Source organism: Haliotis cracherodii, unplaced genomic scaffold, assembly GCF_022045235.1.
Source record: "Haliotis cracherodii isolate W230 unplaced genomic scaffold, xgHalCrac1.p SCAF_4, whole genome shotgun sequence".
NCBI lineage: Eukaryota > Metazoa > Mollusca > Gastropoda > Lepetellida > Haliotidae > Haliotis > Haliotis cracherodii.
Window position 1 is genome coordinate 13323117 of NW_027266297.1, and position 20427 is coordinate 13343543.

Genomic DNA, 20427 nt, shown 5'->3' on the forward strand with positions numbered 1-20427 from the left:
CATGTTTTCGGTTGTTTTTATACATGATTTATCACATATTTGTATGACAAATTGTGTTAATTTGCAAAAGGTTACCTTAAAAGTAAGTGAAATATCAAAATATTGAAAAACAGATTCCATGTCCCTCATGGGCAACCGTAGGCTGGGCTAAGGAGTCTATGCATAGTCCAATCAAATTCGCGCAACGAAATCGAAATCCGGTTCGTAAACTGTGGTGCTGATTTCGGTCGATTGCAGGATTTGCAAAGCACGTGCACCGCCAACTCGTTGTTAACAGATATTTTCCAAATAGTTTCATGCCTTTAATCAATATGTTCACGTGATTTGATGCACTTCGTGATGTAAGACCCGTTTTATCACAATATAGATCTTCATTATCGATCAGATCGTCTTGACAGGGCGTCGCCATTTTGTTTGAATCAAATGCAAGTGATACGAGAGGTGGAATCTGATTAGTCCATAGGAGAGGTTTAGAAGGGTCATAACTCGTAATAACCAAGGGTGGAAACTGGACTTTTGAAATCAGTTAACTCTCTTGCCTCGGGAAGATGGTCTGGACCAGACAATCCAGTGATTGGCATCATGAACATCATGATGCCAATCGACAAGAGAGTTAACTGACTTTACAAATCCAGTTTCCACCCTTGCCGAACAAGGCTGGAATTCCTGGGCTCGATCGTAGCGCCACCAGTGGCTATTACGATTTATGTCCTTTCTGTGCCTCTCCTATTGACCAATCAGATTCACTTTAAGAACCGGATTTTGATTTCGGTGCGCGATTTTGATTGGACTATGCAGAGACTCGTTAGTCCAGCCAAAATGTAACTCCATAATACCAGCCTAGTTCGGCAAGGGTGGAAACTGGACTTTTATAGTCAGTTAACTCACTTGCCTCGGGAAGATGCATGAACATCGATCCACGCAATTGGGATACGATAACATGCATCAACCAAGTCAGCGAGCCTGACCACCCGATCCCGTTAGTCGCCTCTTACGACAAACGGCAAACGCCTTTTACGGCAAGCATGGATTGCTGAAGACCTGTTCTACCCCGGATCTTCACGGGCCTTAATTGTTGGTATGATGAACACCTAATGGTACCCAGATCGTAATATGTAACTTTCATTTGGCCGACATGAAGCCCACAGTTGTCCGTAATTGTAATAGTTAATTGATCAACAAAGTATACAGTGAAACCCTGTTATTCCGGAAACCCCTCCTTCTGAACGATTACGGTTGGGAACAAAAAACGCCGTATCTATGATTCAATAAACCTGACATCAGTAAATCTGGACGAATTAACTACGAATAGAATCGTCCGTATTAACGGGGTTTCACTATATATATCGAATGTAGAAGTAATCTTAATGTTTCTTTTTTTATGCCATCAGTATATGTAGCAAAGGTTGGCAATGGAACATGGGGTTTTCTTCCGACCCTGTTACCACCCACCTGACCACAAACTGACTAAGGCGTGATTGTTGTCTACAAAGGGTTTTTCATGCTTGAAATGTGTGGATACTTTCTTATCAGCCAATCAACGCCGAGTCTTCTAATTTCTTGGTACGAGTATTCAAAACAAGCATATCTTTATCTCGAAACCGAAAGTAATCGGGGAGTTCCGAATGCAAAAAAACATTAAGCCGCGCTATTCTTTTGTTGTTGATATTTTGTACCATCAAGGGGACACGTGTTCTATGTGGGTTTTCATTTGTACAAATCGAAATCTCCGTATTGAGTCGATACAGAAATAAAGCCAAATCGTATAGAAAGCTGATATATAATTGGACCAAGAACCAATTAGCCCCATTCTTTCAGGTTATCCGGTCAAAGGTCGCTCAGGGTTCATCTAACACGACCTGTGGTGTCCTCACATCTTGACGCACAGAGGTGTCGCATCGGAGCAAATGATCTGATTTAAATGAGATTGGGTCCTCATCATACACTTTCCCTTAAACAGCGTTAATTATAGGTATTACTGAGTATGGGTTTAAGCAGACTAACGCCAAGTCTGTAAACAATATATAATTTTGATAGAAACAAGCAACTACATATAAACTGAAAAGGGCTCCTTCATTAAAGGCCATAGCATTACAGTAAGGGCTGGGCGAAAAGGAGCATGATTTGGTTCAGGGACTGTGTGACATAATAGGGTTTACGCCGGTTATAGCAACGATCCAGGACCCTAGTCAAAGGGTTGAGGGCACCTGGACTTGGCTTCACGCATTGTACCGATGTGGGGAATCAAACCAGGATCCTAGGCGTGAGGAACTAACGCCTTAACCATCGGCCTCCCCACCGCCCATGTACAGATGTTTCATCAGAACAAAGACAGCGTGGCCAGGAAAGGTACGGTGAGAGATTCACAACATGCTTCCCACTTGATGTTCTAAACTGGCAGGACTTCCAGGTTGAGATGCAGCTCCCCCGATGACCATTTAAATCTTAGTTCAAAGGTCACAAAAACTATACCTCTCATCTGATTTTATCATATGCTTGTTTTTCAATTGAAAATATCTTAGGTTGGGATATCATATCCACCAAATAAACTGAACAGGCGCGTAGTCAGTAGTCTACATGGTTTTAATTTTAAAAATATATTTTGATCTAAAATTTCTTACCCCAGTCTTCATTAAACCAATTTATTTTTACATAAAATTACCCAGTCACAAATTACTTTTAACGAACTGTTTCAGGAATGAGTGATGGTTAAATAGACATAATTAAATATAACTATTAGTAATTCCAATTGCATAAAAAACCACCTTGATATACTTTCTTTTGCGGCTCAGTTTATATCATTAACAGCATGTACTTAATAAGTAGGAAATATATTACAACACAGAAAAGAAGACTTTGCAGTATTACCGGACACCTTCATCCATTTTGATAAGGGATGTGAACGAGCCCATTTCTTAGTCACGGTTTCTAAGTGTTACAGACGCCAGTGTCTTCGCCTCGCTAAAATATCAGTGGGGTTGGGGGCTCTACCCCACTCAAAGGCTCGAATTAAATGTTTTCGTAAGTAAATGTTCAATTACCAAAGTGGATACAAAATACAACATGTTCACTGAAATGTGGCTCCGACGGTTGTCACTGATGGGGTTGTCGCACGCCATTATGTAACTTCTCTTTTCGCGATCTTTTTCGATGTTGACGTCCAACGTTTATGCATCACTTTGATATTCAATCTAAAGTTTTAATCTCATTAAACCATACAAATGAAAGCGGGTCATTTTTACCGTATTCGACGTAATAAGCGCTCCGCTCTAATATGCACTAATGGCGATATTTGCTAATATATTGGCTAGTGAACAATCCCAATTAGCAAAACTTCCGATTGATCAATGTACACAAGGCTTATTCATTAGCGTATAATACGCACTCGTGTGTTATATGCACCCTCAATTATGGGCAATTAAATTCTGGAAAAATATATCTGTCGTACATAAACATCAACCACGAAATTTACCTTTCAACTCACACCAAAATATTATTCTAATAAGAGCCCCCTATTTCTAATTTTGAGAGCGCCCTTGGCGCTTATTACGTCGAATACGGTATTTTAAGCTTTATCGCCTTATTTTTCAAATGGTGATGCTGTCGAGTGTGGCTTTTTTAGATGACGGATAGGTGTCCGGTATAATGCATGTGTACCGATTTCTATACAGTCTGAACCATACCTTGGGCAGGTATTCAGCTCCATGTTTTTTCATCTCTGTCGACAGGTATCCGGCACAATGATTTGCTTGACAATGTTGTTAAAGGCCACACTGGTGGTGGGAGGTCCGGGAATTTGTATCGAGGTTAGATTTAGTCTGAAAATGTTTAGATAAATTATCATTTTCTTCCACACAGAAAAGAGTATTCTTTCCGAATTCCTTCCCTGTAAACCCTTCCCGAATACATATAAACATTAAACATCTATACCGTAAACTACCAGGCAATAGCAAGTGTACACTCCTGTTTGGGTGCTAAAAATCAAACAAACAAAAACTTGTTATTCGATGGTTATGTATTTGATGCAGGTTCCGTGGTTATGTGTGGACCTTGAGTTTGCAGTGTTTTAACGACTGTTTTCAGCATAGTCACATAGACAGTATTTTTCTGTCAAATCCGATTTTTCTATATACTTCCTTTTGACCGGTAGTTTTTATGGAAATAATCTGACGATTTATCGCAGATACCTTCTAACACTATATTTGGAATTATACCACCATATACTCCAAGGATTGGTCAGTGTATGCTGATCTATAAGTCGACATGCAAAGCCCCATGTTCCAATTTCCCCATGTTTGTCCAATAACACAACCGGACATAGAAGCTGGTCACTTGACCATATTGATTTCCACAAGATGTCTGGAATACGGCTGCGCATAGTTATCTGCATGAATGGCTTAGCTGGCAACACAGGAATTGGACGGCCCCGATGAAGTATTCACCAAACTGACCCCGGGGACAGCCTGGGTTTATCTTTAATAGTCCAAACAAGCCCTCTTCTTGTCGTCTGCTCAATTGGCCTGATCACGACTCTTTCATATTACTACACAAATACGCGATAGAAAAGAGTTCACAATGTAATGCGATTCGTTTATAAGAAAACTGGTCTGATAAATGATGCTCGCCAAGGGAACACTTGGTTTGGACAGTTTCTTGCACGTATTGTATAATGTATGTTGTGGAAGAATATTGTGATCGCGGAAGAATTGACTAAACGACATCATGGCGAAAATTTGAATATAAATATGCAATGAATCCTCTGCTAAATCATGAAAATATAGCATTTCAAGTACCGATAATAATAGACCTTATGGTCAGTCTCGATTGTACGCAGCCACTAACATGTATCGTCTTTATTGGCCATTTACACCCGTCCGTATTTTGTTTACCCGTATCGGTATCATTCAGATGGAATAGCCCCTGTTATGATGTCACATATATGAGAACCCCGTGGAATTCCCCTTTGCACGTCTGCATCATGGGCTATGTGTTCTTACGTGTGGAAACAAACGGATACGGATGCGGGATCATACCTGTCCCTATTTTTCGCCCCCATATCCATGACACACAACGGTATCTACGATTACACTTGACCGTAGTTATTTCCACGCGTCCCCACACGTAGCCCATATTGCAGACGTGCAAAATGGCGTCCTTCAAGTCATTTGTCGATAGTGCCATAGTGTCGATATTAAGATGGTATTGGTATCATCAGACAACAAAAGGTTCAAAACAAGAGACGATGGTGGGTACACGACATTTGGACGCAAAGGAAAGAGCATGGTGAATATCATTGGGCTAGTTATAAAGCTAGAAATTGATGGACAGCAATTTCATGAATATTTTCAAATGTCAAGGGAACAGTTCAAACAACTGCTTTTCTTGAAGAGAACATCGCAAAGCAGAACACACATTTGTTACAGAGTATATCTGTTCGTCAGCCTCTGGCAATCACCATCAGATGTGTATTACAAAATTATTGACCTATGAATCATCCTAGATTGTGTTTCAGAGGATAAAAACAAATATCGTCACTGATGTAACTTGATTGACATTGGTATGAGTGATATCAGTCAACAATGGTGGTGGGGGCACGGGTGGCCCAGTCATCTCAGGCGCAGCGATTCGCCATGCAGAGTTGCGTCCCTTAGGGCACGCCAGGAACCTATGATTGTGGGTTCGAATCCCGGTTCGCCCCGATTATGTTTCTAGGTTTGTCAGCATAATACCCGTGCTCGTGGGTTTCACCGAAGTGGTAAACGTCTGAGACCTGCATCACTTCGGGCTTTCCTCCCACATTAAGCTGACACGCCATGATATAACTGGAATATTGTTAAAAGCGGCGTTAAACCCAACTCACTCACTCACTCAGCAATGGTAGTACGTCACTTAATTATATGACGGTGTGATAAATAACATGACGTCATGAGAGAATGGGTCACTGATACATGTATGTTTGTTTGTTTGTTGTTTAACGCCGCACTCAGCAATATTCAAGCTATGTGACGGCGGTCTGTAAATAATCGAGTCTGGACCAAACAACCCAGTGGTTGATAACATGAGCATAGATCAACGCAAGTGGCATTCGATGACATGCAGTGAGCCTGACCACCCGATCCCGTTAGTCACCCCTTACGAGAAGCATAGTCACCCCTTACGACGTGTATGGGTTGCTGAAGACCTATTCCAACCCGGATCTTCGCTGGTCCACAAATATATGTTTTTCTTCTACATTTTAACGTTCACGATTTAAGGTGGGGTCGATTTCTTTTGGGGCCATGTGATTATGGTGAAATATAATTGCTATACGACCGTTCTTATGTTTTTTAAGTGTATTTTATCAGAACACCACATAACAAAGTCCTTGAAACAACACTATAAATAGGATATGGATATACACAAATTCATTTTTAAGCCTTTGAAACTTCTTTTATTAATCGTGAAACACTATAACCTGAAACAGCGAAAATGATCACGAAGTAACAAGTCCGTTTAAGATCATGTAAGTTTAAACATAGGTCGACAGCTGAGGGTATATAATGTGACGTCACAACAGTGGTTACTCCATCTCTATGTCCATCAGTATCCGCAAACATCGGCCTGGGATTGAAAAAACGGGTGCGGGACACGTATCCAAACTACGGATGGGTGTACATGTAGATGCCGAAGTATATTTTCTATTAAAGCGATTTTTGCAGATACGGATAAAAAAATACGGGGATGTGTAAAAGGCTCTTGAAAGAGTAAGCACCGCGTACATTCGAAGTGAACTCCTTGTTATATGTGAAATATGTGGCAAGCAATGATGTAAAAAAAGGAGGAATGTCGTCATGGTAACAAAAAAATTCATCCAAAGTGGCATTAAAGCAGAGATACAAGACTTTCTATTCTCGCAACACGGCTAACAAAGCCAAGAAAATGAGTTCAGATTATGGTTCAAAAGAAATGCTCATTGTTACCTACGCAATGACTCAGCTTAATATATGTGACATTCTCAAATATGCTATCTACTTAAGTACGTTTCTATATGCCATTGCTAAATATTCTAAAGATGTAATTTATCTACCTTCTGAGATGATGACGCTTAAACATTTTCCACAACTGAAGAATATTTTTTTCCATTTTTGAATTTCATACGATGGCTAATTTAAAATCCTATTATAGTGCCTCGCTAATGCCGATTTTATAGTGCTAGCCCACTGAGATACCATGACGCCGTTGAACATGAATACCGTACTCAGACACAGCATGCTGACTCCGAGCCGACCAGTCTTTGTTTCAGACCTTTAATGCCGAGCGCCAGGCAGGGTAACAAGTACCATCTTTTAACGTCTATTGGTATGACCCGGCCGGGGATCGAAACCCGGACCTTCCGCTCTCCGGCCGGGCGCTCTACCACTAGACCACTGATGCGGTCCAAAACAGGAGGAGTACAATTCACAAATGTTACCAAAAGGCAATCTGCTTTACCAGCATGTACTAATAAAAATAATAATAATAGGCCTATTTATATTGCGCTCTATCTACACCACATGGGCGTGCTGAAAGTGCCACACTTTTATTACCCCGGTCACTGGATCAGTGTGCACTCAACCATTATTCTCAGCTCCTTGGGGAGTATACAACCCAAGCTGCCCGTGACGCGCTAGAAGGTTAACAACCACATCAACAATCAAGTCTGGACCAGTCAATCCAGTGATTGATATCAACGCAAATGGGATACGATGACATGTATCAACCAAATCAGCGAGTCTGACCTGACGATCCCGTTAGTCGCCTCTAACGACAAGCAAGGGTTGCTGAACACCTATTCTAACATGGATGGATCGCATTTCATGTGTGAGTCATCACCATTACCTGCAGATCGTGCACATAAACACTAACTGCCTTGAACTATCGGTATCTGGGGTACCACCGGTGCTATGAGTCGGTTTCTCCTCTTCGGATTCCGAAAAGGTCATCAGTTGTGTCGGTATACTGTCAAAACACATTATCTTTTAAAACATTCGCTTACAACAGTATATGTTAGTATAAAACAAACCGCGGTCGTAGTTTAGATTTTCATATTATGACGTGTTAGCGTAAGTATTGACAAATATTTACCTTTGTATTGTCTCCGGATACGTCGACGACGATGATGAGTGAGTGAGTTTAACGCCGCTTTGAACAGTATCTCAGTTATCACGTCATATTGCGTCAGTTTGATGTTCGAGGAAAGCCCGAAGTGATCCATATCTCAGACATCTACTACTTTGGTGAAACTCACGAATATGGTGTTGACAAACCTAGCAATCTCATTAAAATCAGATCTTAGTTCTCGCTATCGGTAAACAAAGATCTGAGGACATCCCATTACGGGTCACGTCAGAACGACCTTTCGCGAATTTTGACCGAACAATGAAATGACAAGAAATCGACATTAGCCAATCAGAACGCAGCTTTCTCGAGCTTTACGACACTAGTTTCAAACTGGTGACTACGCTTCGAAACATATTCTGACGTATTCTCGATAAAAAAAACCAAACTAATTAGAAGAACATTCTGAAATGGCTTATAGATGGCCTAGATTGTATGGATATAACCATAAAACCATAAAACTGTTGTTCGGAATACCCCGTGTTAAATATTTTGTGGTTGCAAGATTAGAAAACACATTCTGTCACTTTCATGATCTGGTAAGCGACGCTCTGACTGGTTGGGTGAAAGGTCGTTCTGACGTGACCCGTAATGGGATGTCCTCAGATCTTTGTTTAGCGGTAGCGAGAACTAAGATCTGATTTTAATGAGATTGCAAACCTAGAAACATGATAAGGGCGAACTCTGATCATCGGTTTCGGAAAGGGAAGCAACTCTGCCCAGCGAATTCCGGCGCCTCCCGGGCACATATTATGATGAACAAAATAACAATAATTAGAATTACAAGGGATGCTTTAGTGAGCATATAGCAGTAAACATATGTATACATCATCTGCCACAGAATATCACACGTATTACGCGAAGCCATTGTAGCACTGTGTGAGTGAGTGAAAGAATATTGTTTAACGCCGTAATCATCAATAACAGAATTGTAATTAATCTAGGCCACGTAAACCACTGATTGAAAGCATGATCATCAATCCACGCCAAGCTTACAACTCGTGGGCAAGGTTGCACGTAGGTGAGTACAGAAGTTTCAATGAGTAATAGGGGTTCAGATCCTGTGAAAGGCTGAAACCCGCCGAAACCTATGATCATAAGTTCGAGTCCCGGTTGGCCCCGAGTTTGTTTCTAGGTTGGTCAGCACCCAATCCGTGCTCGTGGGTTTCAACAGAGTGGTAAACGTCTGTGACCTGCATCACTTCGGGCTTGCTTCTCACATTAAGCAGACACGCCGTGATATAACTGGAATACTATTCAAAGCGGCGTTAAACCCAAATCTCTCACTCACTCACTGCAGGTTGACGTGTGACCGCCATCTTGTTTGTTGTTTAACGCCGCACTCAGCAATATTACAGCTATATGACGGCGGTCTAAAAAAACGAGTCTGGACCAGAAAATCCCGTGATTGATATCATGAGCAACGACGCATTTGGGATACGACGACATGCATCAACCAAGTCAGCGAGCCTGACCACCCGATCCCGTTAGTCACCTCTTACGACAAGCATAGTCGCCTTTAACGGCAAGCATGTGTTCTGAAGACGTATTCTACCCCGGATCTTCACGGGTCGTGATCGCCATCTATTCCAGTACGAACATGCACGTGGCAGGAACCAGATGTTTACAACAACGCGTGTGTTAAAGATATTTTATAAAAAAACCAGGAGTACATACCGCGGTCTATTTTCTAGTTGTATGTTTATTTGCTTACTGAAGGAAATGATTTCGAACTAAACAGCAGATGAAAGGAATGACCGTCGTAACAGAGGCCTGTGATATATATAGAAAGGCATCTTATTTTGGAAGGTGCGTACTCATACATTTTAAAACAATGGATCTTCAAATTGTTTTCAAGTGCATCTTAGTACACGGCTGTGCACAATTCGCACATTTTCCATCAATACGCGAAGTCCTGTGGCTGAAAGTTGCTATATGTGTCTCCTGGTGAGACGCACATCCTAGGCCACGACAAATGAATTATTTGTTGTTTGGAATCTCATAATCCTTTCGTCAAACTGAACCAGTTTGGGGCAGTGGACTGAAAACAGTCGCCGAAACACTGCCAACTTAATGTCCAAAACACAAACCCGTTTCAAACATATCACCGTGGTACAACCATTTTTTGTTTATTTCATATTTAGCCATCATCAAACATACTTTGGGGATCACGGGTGGCCCAGTCGTCTATGGCACCGCGATTCGTTGTGCAGAGTTGCGGCCCTTGGGCACGCCAGAAACCTATGATTGGAGGTTCGAATACCGGTTCGCCCCGATTATGTTTCTAGGTTTGTCAGCACCATGCCCGTGTTTGTGTGTTTCACCGAAGAGGTAAACGTCTGAGACCTGCATCACTTCGGGCTTTCCTCCCACATTAAGCTGACACGCCGTGATATAACTGGAATACTGTTAAAAGCGGCGTTAAACCCAACTCACTCACTCACTCAAATATACGTTCTTTTGTCCGGCAGGTTATCATAATCGTGCAAACAATATAAAATGTCCTTCGTAGCAAAAATATTCAATTATCATGTGTACTTTTAGAGAGGGGGTCAGTAAAACGGATGCCTTATACAGAGAGACGAGTTCCTTTAACAGGAAATCCCGAGTTAACCCCGATAGTAGACCTTTACCACTTTCAGTGAAACCATAGGGGATAGGTGTGATGCTGACAGACCAAAGATCATCTTCAGTGAATAGACATAACAGTAAACAGAAAACTATCCATTTGCTTCGAAGAGTGTGAAAGGAAAGTTTCTAGTTGCTAAGTTCGGGCCAAACTGCATGTATACACATTACTAACATTTTCACCCTCGCCTTTGGGAAAATTCGGGTTTGAATCTGTCCCCAGAAACCTATATCTTGTCATACTAATCGACTTAAGGTTGGTTAGGTTCGGTGATTTATTTGATGGCGTGTCATCATATCACGGGCATTGCTCATAATGCCAGCCACTAGCTCATCTGGTTAAAACTCGATTTTTCACGGGCCACCGCCTTATAGCTGGAATATTGTGGAGTGATGCGGCAAACAACAAACAAACACACAGGGTAATATTTAATCAATGTTTCTTGACCTGTTGAGTGAGTGAGTGAGTGATCTGGGTTTTAACGCCGTTTTTAACAGTTTTCCGGTCACACTAAGGCGTGTCAAATTACTGTGGAAGATAAGCCCGAAGTGATGCAGGGACCCGTTCCACAAAGCGATCTTAGCGCTAAGACTGTCGTAAGTCAGTGTTAAAGAATGGGAGTTACGATCGACTTAGTGCTAAGATCGCTTTGTGGAACGGGGCCAAGGACGTTTACTACTTTGGTGAAATCATGAATACGATGCTGACAACTCTAGAAACAGAACTGGGCGAACCGGGATTCGAAACCACAAACATAGGTTCTGGCGTGCACAGCTAATTGCGGCGCCTCAAACGAGTGGGCCACCAGTGCATCCCTTGATCTATGGAACATTTCGTGATGTCAATCCACTATTTCAAAGAGCAAAATTGTATATTTGATATATGGTAAACTATTTTAGAGCCACGACGTTCGCTCGTCATAAAAGAAATCATATACAACACCCTTTAATTAAGATGGAAATATCATTATCGACCCATATTTTTTTTTTTAAAAGGCACCATGTTGGTGGTCTTTTCGTCAGTATTTTTATCATACAATTTGCAAATACCAACAACTGCCCCTCTGTGTGAGTTAATGGCGGATGTCATTATGTCCTGCACGTGCTTACCCAAAGGACATAGGGGACATGGGGAGATTCTCCAACATCCGCAGCAGGTGAACCAAATGATGACAGTTCTACAAGACGAGAGTTAATTAAGACGGTTGTGAACTGGTTTGGTGCATGGGAGCTTTATATATAGTAAGACCTGATCAATTAGTAACGACTTTTATTCCCATGCAACGCACCCGATCAAGAAAACAAGCTCAAACTGCACTTTTATAACCATCGACTCGTCAGCCAAATGTTGCCATTGACACAACAACACTCCGTTGGGGAATCTCGCACGCTGAATGTGAGCTGAGTGGTTCTCGCGACAGCGAAGGTAGAACTCGCAGTCAGTGCGTGTAGCTCTAGTAGAGGCACCGTCATTCGTCGCAGACGATATGAGTAGATGGGACTGCGGTGCGAGACGAGTTGTTAGAGAACGTGAACGGCTAACGCCAACAATTTGGTAAGGGCCAGCTACAGGAACGAAGACGGCACTGTTTGGATGCAGGTTGTTGATAATACTACAGGTGTCTTAACAATTGGGGTTATTCTTGGACGTCGGTCTATGCGCTGAAACGGCTGTTGTATTTCCTGTTTTCATCTGCTGTGTGAGATTGATCGTCGAGGTCTGGTTTTGTTCGTGTGCACGTGCGACGCTTTAGAGAAAAAATGAGTTTGTCAACCACTGTGGCAGCTTCAGCGAGGCCGAGAAAGGACTCTAGGTCGGCCCAAAGTCCCAAAGTACGGGCCCAGAGCAGCCAGAGACAAGCCTCGGGCTCGGAGGAGGAGTTAGCTATGAGGTAAGACATTTTACTTTTAAACGATTAAAGTTCGCCGAATGATCTGAAATTGGTTTGTTTACTTGTTTGAATTTGGAATAAAAGAGAAATCAAATTATAGGGATTTGAATGGGAATAAAATAACAAAATGTAATACAAATATTGACATCAAACGAATCTTTGTCAGATAGGAGCGCTGTGCGTGTATTTAACAAGGAGTGTTGAAAAAGAGCACTCCCCATATATTTGAGTGTGGGGTACGCTAATAGGCGAAAGCGTACATCTTTACTCTTAACTTGTAGACTGACAATAACTGACCATCTAGTCTTAAAACAATGAAACAGACCTATGAAGATGTGGAGAATTGGTCTACAGCAACCCATGCTTGCCGTTAGAGGTGACTATGTTCGTTGTAAGAGGCGACTAACGGGATCGGGTGGTCAGCCTCACTGACTTGGTTGATGGATATCAACGTATCCCAGTTGCGTACATCGATGCTTTTGATGTCAATCATTGGATTGCCTGGTTCAGACTCGATTATTTACAGACCGCCGTCATATAGCTGGACTATTGCTGAGTGTGGCGTTAAACAACAAACAAACAAACTTACAAGGAAACAAGGTTTGACCTGTGGTCTTTTTGTGCCCTGTGACAATTAATCAGAATAAACTTGAGTTGTTAGAATGGCGAAGATATCATTTTCGTCAGTGACGGAAAACCCAAACCAAGGCCGATGATTAAAGAGGTCGGCCTGTAATTGTGACATGTTTCGTTGTCAATGAGAACGAACATGGTAAGTGTAATGTCAACATGTTCAAGACGTTATACATGTTAAACCATATAGAACAGCTAAGAAAATTATAAATGACGTGATGCACATGCTCCAAATCACATCATTAGTTTGTAAATAGCCTCCATATAGTCATCTTCTGATTATCATATTGACAGTTATGTATGAGCGATGTTACAACGAACCCTGATCATATTACATCAACGCCAACGTCTATTGAACGAACCGTTTGTTCAGGACACGTCGGAATATGCGAGACAAAGCCGTGCCTGAATGTATATTTTGAAATCTCGAAAATATATTAATCGACTAATGTGTTTGACCACGTTTCGAGTTTATCTAATCAAATGCAAGGATGATACGATCAGTTCTCTTAAAGGGAGACTTTGCTTTAGTCTGTTGCTTGTTTCGAATCAAGGACGAGACTGTAATTATTGCCATATCATGTGTGAAATTGAGACTCTTTGTTTGTCTCGAAGTCATCGAGCCTGACCACCCGATCCATTTAGTCGCCACTTTCGACAGACATTGTTGGGGACCTATATTCTTACCCAAAATCCCCATGGGCCCAGACGTGTCTGAATTAGGCGCTCATTAAGTCTCATAAACAATTTAAGAATACAGTTTGAATGACTTGAATCAAACTTGCTGGCACTGAAAGTTTAACTCCGACTATTGACCCTTTAACGCGTGACCAACTCGGTGTTTCACACCAACACAGAGTGGTGACATCAAGAGTATATTTGATGTGTTTTCATTGCACAGCCATGAATTATTGAGAGTATGTTCCAGAATACATAAGCATTGACAAGTGTTTCAGTCATACGCGATCACATGTTCCTCAGGTTTTGCTGGATGACAAGGTCAGGTTTTGTTGTCATAAAATACACGATCGTGGTATTTCATTTAACTGAAATAATCAACGATTTGTCACCAGCACCCAACAACCGTGCACGGATACTTACTTTCGAAATCAAATTCAAACCACTAACCTCCAGTTAAAGAGGGACTGCTCCATGTTATGGTGCCTCTTTTTCTATCAAGATCTAGACATGTGTCTTTACCTTCTGAGCGAAACTAAGACATTGTCATAATGTCATTATGCATAATTACGGCATTTGTTATTTCTGTTTGTTGTTTAACGAATCACTCATCAATATTCAGGCTATATGACGGCGGTCTGTAAATAATCGAGTGATTTACATCATGAACCTGGATCTACGCAACTGGAATACCCTTTCTTATGACACATAGAGGACATGTCAATGCGTCTGTCTTACATGTCTTCGTTTGCTAAGGACGACGGGGAAGCCGTGTGGTTAAAGTGTTCGTGGGTCACGCCGAAGGCCCAATTTCGATTACCCACATGAGTACAATGTGTGAACCCATTTACGGTGTTCCGCGCCGATATAATGCTGGAATATTGCTAAAAGCGTCGTAAAACCATCCTTACTCACTCAATCCAACTTGTTGAGGACGATGGGAGAGCCGAGTGGTTAAAGCATTCGCTCGTGGCCCGGAGACGAAACGAATTGACGAAACCAATAACATAACAACGCTTGAATGTCTCGTGTGTCTGAGGTACTCTCAAGAATACATAAGCCTTTGGCAAGGTATCGCTCATCCACAGCGCTTCACCACCACGAGACCATGCTATGCCATACAAAGCTGAGGGCAAGATAAGGTTTTGTTTAGATTAAGCATAGTTCACGATTTACTCGTTCAGAGCGTGCTGCCAATAACGGCTTAATGAAGATGGACGAATTGGGATTTTTAGTCGGTATAAAAAATAAATGTTTCTCAAAATGTTTTTTCCCCGAACAAGCTGGGCACATATTGAACACGGCGCGTTAATGCAAAGCCAAATTAGTCTGTTTCATATGTCGCCACAAAAAAATTGAAAATATTTTTCATCGGTAAAAACATTTACTGGCACGAAGGGTTTAAAGTCACGTGCCGATTCCCGAGAAGCATTTACTTATCCTTTGTTTGTCTGCCTTACAGTATGTTTTTGTTTTGTCCCTGCTTCAAGACATGCAATATTATTAATTCCCGGAAGGAGGAGCGTAACAATACATTTATTTTTAGGAAATCGGGTAAACAATTATTTTATTTTTTGTCAAACCAGAATATCAAATATTGGTCACTAAGCTAGAATGAATCAGTGAATGTTGGTTTATCCACCAGTCTGCAATATTCGATCTAAACTGCTGGGTGAAAGGAAGTATACACCAATGATTGATGGTGTTTGGTTTGTTTGTTGTTTAACGCCGCACTTTGTCCAGCTTTATGACGCCGGTCTGGACCAGACAATCCAATGATTGACATCATGAGCATCGATCCACGCAATTGGCATACGATGACATGCATCAACTAAGTCAACCAAGGATCTTATTAATGGAGGCTTAAAATGAAACCAACAAGAAATGGTGTATTTGATACGGATATCAGAGTTGTGTTTTGAATCGTAAGGTTGTAGTGTTTCGGCTACTGTTTTTTAAACTATATACATGATATTGTTATGCTCAAATATGTTTCATAAATTGTTTTTAAATATTACTTTGCATAAATGACTCAGTTGTGAATATATTAACTTGGTCTAGTCGCTATATGGCTGAAATAATGCCGATGCGACGTTAAATTTTAACTCACTCTTTTGTTCTGTCATGGCTGTTTGAATATGTCAAAGGGCGTAAGTTTCGGCCCTCGGATGGTAGCTCAGGGTGATGACGGGTGACAAAACTCAGGGGTGAACTAAAAGACGACAGTAGCCATGATTATTTTTGATGGTTCGGAATAAGTCGAAAAGGTACATGTTAATAATAACGTGACAGAACGCACACCAGGACCGAGTGGCCAATGTTCCCGGGTGGAGACTCGCTCTGTCACTTACCTGGGGCGGTCGGGTAGCCTAGTGGTTAAAGCGTTCGCTCGTCACGCCGAAGACCCGGGTTCGATTCCCGACATGAGTACAATGTGTGAAGCCCATTTCTGGTGTCCCCTGCCGTGATATTGCTGAAATATTGCTAAAAGCGGCGTAAAACCATACTCACTCACTCACTGTCACTTACCTTCTGGCTGTCTCCCTGACTGACCATGTCAGTCCGGTTTTGTAGAGCGAGGTATTACGTAACGTGTGGCAAGGTCATTGTGCCACGTGTATGTATATACATAAGATCCTGCTACGTAAGGAGGTGTTAATTGACATTTATAGATAGCGCTGGAGGGGCTTATGATAAGAGGGGATACGCCGAATTTTTGCTGAATATATTAAGCAGACAAAGGGCATAGAATTTCGGTGCACTGTGAAACATATTGAACAAATTAGGTATTTAGATAAATGAAATGTTAAATAAGTATTAGAATGGTCTGCACTATGTAAAATAAAAGTATTGAAATGGTTTGCACTATAACAAATATAATGGAACACAAAGCTAACCAGTGGTTGATAACACAAACAACAATTCACGACCGATGACACACAATCGGCCAGAAGCGTCCAAATACCAAAGCGTCATTTTGTGTGTTAATGGATTTGTGATTATAGATTATTTGCTGGTGCTGAGTAATAGTTGGCTGGTCAACCCTGGGAAAATCCCAACTGGGTTCATTACCATTTGGCAACAACGTTTGTCATCATGGCATTAAGAGCATTCATATATGATGTGACTGATATTCTCTTAGTATTGGTTCCTAATGAGGATGGGGTGGTTATGGCAGTTGTTCTTTATACTTATATAGCACCTCGTGATATAACCCTTTTGACAGGTTAGGAGATTATTACATCTGGGGGTGATGATTTTCATCGTGGAACCGTGCCATATACCGTTTTCTGATTTTATGGCCGTAGCTCTAGTCTCTAGGCTGTCAGTGTTGATGACTATACACATGCTTTCTGAAATGAAGTGATGAACGTTTAAGACCTGTTACACCTGGAACTTTCCTCCCACTTTAAGCTGACACGACGAACTAAAATACTGTTCCAAATTGCACTACACCTCACTCAGTTATTCACTCACTTTAGTAAATGACAATTATGTATACTGTTTCGCCTGAACCGTTTCATTAATGGTTGAGTTTCCGATCAACTGTAAATCGTGGGCAGGAATGGCCCAGTAGGGCGTGCGATAGACCTATAACCCTATGCTTGAATTAGATTTGTTCTGATCGTTACCATTTATTTATCAGCATCATATCTGCTTGTGGGTTCGCAAAATTGAGAAACCGCCTTAGACGTGCATCACTACGGGATTTCCTTTGTATTGTTTGTTAGTTTGTTGTTTGACGCCGCATTCACCAATATTCCAGCTATATGACGGCTGTCTGTAAATAATTGTGTCTGGACCAGACCATGACTGATATCATGAGCATCTACGCTATTGGGATACGATGACATGCATCAACCAAGATCCCGCTAGTCGCATCTTAAGACAGGCATAATCTCCTGTTACGGCAATCATGGGCTGCTGAAGACCTATTCTAACACAGATCTTCACGGGTCTCGGGATTTCCTACCACGTCAGACTGACACGCGTGATCAACACTGTTCAAAGCGCTGTTAAACCGAATTCACTCACTCCACCATTAATATATTTCTATTCAAAATAGGTTATAACGTTATACTATGATATTAAACTGATGCATGTCATAACAAAACAGTTAAAGAACAAATACCCCAAAAGTCATGTTCGCTACATTATTGCTCCAAACATTTGCCAATATCGCCAAACAAGACAGATTTCTTGAGTGGGTGAGTGAGTTTGATTTTACGCCGCTTTTAGCAATATTCCAGCAATATCACGGCAGGGGACACCAGAAATGGGCTCCACACATTGTATCCATGTCGGGAATCGAACCCGGGTCTTCGGTGTGACGAGCGAACGCTTTAGCTACTAGGCTACCCGACCGCCCCCCAGATTGCTTGAAACAATATCAAAGTCACTTAAGCACACGTTCAGGTATGACGCCAGTTTCAGCGAGGGGGGGGGGGGGGGGGGGTGGATGTAAGGTGGGCATGTGAAAAGACGTTATGCTTACAAATGTCAGTGCAGATTCCAAATTCGCCCTGATAATGTTTCTTGATTGTCGTACTGGTTAACGTCTAAGACCCTCATAACTTCTGTTTTCCCCTCTATATCCAATTGAGTAGCCGTGACTGTTGACTGAAGCGGCGACAAACCAAACTCACTTACTCCACACAGCCTACTTCTTTTTAATATGCTTGTAAGTGGCGACTAACGAGGTCGGCTCTCTGACCTGGATGATGCATGTCATCGTATCCCAATTGCATGGATCGATGCACATGATGTCAATCACTGGATTAACTGGTCCAGACTAAATTATCTACAGACCGCCGTCTTACAGCTTGAATATTGCTGAGTGCGGCGTTAAACAACAAACAAACAAACGAACAAACAAAATTTAATTTTGAGGTATGATGGTCTAGTCCAATTCAGCACGACGCAGAGGATGGTAGCAATCACTTTGTCTGTGCCCGAAACAATGTGATTCGATTAAAATGCTCTGGTTGTGTAAACTGTCTGTCTTGATCTAACGATGGCGTGATACTCACACACCTACAGATCACAATCCGTCACAAGGTACTGTACAATGTCTAGCTGTGACGCGTCCTTCTCCACCGCTCCATTCGTTATGATGGCCCACCCAGAAGAGTAATGTTGTTTTCCAAATAGCTTACGGCTCTGAAATGACATCAGGTGTAGAGTACTCCCACGGGGTTAGAGAAAGCGGGCGCGTAGCATAACACTCGTTTACATAATTCGTAAAGTCAATTTTGCAACGAACACCTCTTGGTGGCTTATGTTATGTTAATACGATTAGTATCTATTTATGCGTGGGAGTTAAGCATCCTTGGACATGAAGGGACCAGGAAGCAATTTAATTACGCTCCATGTGTCAGTTTGTCATAATAGAATCGATATAATGTTACAATAACCATCCAAATACAACCTGCATAACAGCCGTATACGGTAGTGCATTTTAATGTATGACATCCGAACACATTAACGTACTTAGATGTTTTGTAGTTCCCAATACCAAATCAGTTTTAGATCCTCTCTCTTGTCCAATCCATTCATAACAGTGACCCTGTGTATCTTCAAACCGACCAGAATCTCCGATCACACAACCAATTTCTTTTGTCTGTACCAACATACACACTAAAACCCTTCGGTGTTCGATCCTTCTCTCATGTATATGTAGGTGCCTCACTGTGGAACTCTCCTTCAGCCTCAAAATTGCTCCTAGTACCAATTCGTTTAAATCTGGACTCAAAACGTTTCTTTTTGAAGACTGCAACTGGATGTGTATATTTCTGTCATCTTACTGTCCCCTCGCTGTTGTATATATACTACTGAACATTTTCTAAGGACAAAAATAGTTGTACTTAGTTAAAGGTGTGGTTCTTAGGAAATGTTGAGTTGTATATATCATATATTTGATGTCAATCACTGGATTGTCTGGTCCAGACTCGATTATTTAGAGACCGCCGTCATATAGCTGGAATATTGCTGAGTGCGGCGTTTAACAACAAACAAACAAACCTACAAGGGGTATAAAATAACATTCAAAAGAGGCCACGTACAGGGAATATAGGATCACATATACAGGAGTTACGCTAGTCTAAACAGGCAAGGGTATATTCCGCCAGAGAGATGCTGCAGATACAGGTAGGTGTAAGAATTTCAACTTCTGACTGCACTTTTATCAATCTCAAAGACAAAGTAAATTAATTGTATGTTTATCACTTGGAACCGTTAATGTTTAGTTTTGAAGTAAGGGCGGATCCGTGGCCACTCGGGACATTCCGGGACAAGACTAATGGCTGTTAACGGAGATGAGCGAATCGTCCTGAGGGTTTGAGTGATCTCGTGATCAGAAACGCGAATCACTCGGGACCTTTCTGTCATCCCAGGATAAAATTAATTACAGTCAACGGAAGATAAAACTTGAAACGAAGCCCAGAGAATGTAAGTGATCTCA

General features: G+C 41.6%; 1 long non-coding RNA gene across 1 annotated transcript in view; it reads left to right on the forward strand.

Annotated features, from left to right (window-relative positions):
• Positions 1-12151: 12151 nt before the first annotated feature.
• The window catches only part of LOC139479886 (uncharacterized), a 69597-nt gene continuing 61321 nt past the window's right edge, over positions 12152-20427 (forward strand). Inside the window, exon 1 of the long non-coding RNA XR_011654365.1 lies at positions 12152-12656. This is a non-coding gene — a long non-coding RNA (uncharacterized lncRNA). The remainder of the gene's footprint in view (positions 12657-20427) is intronic.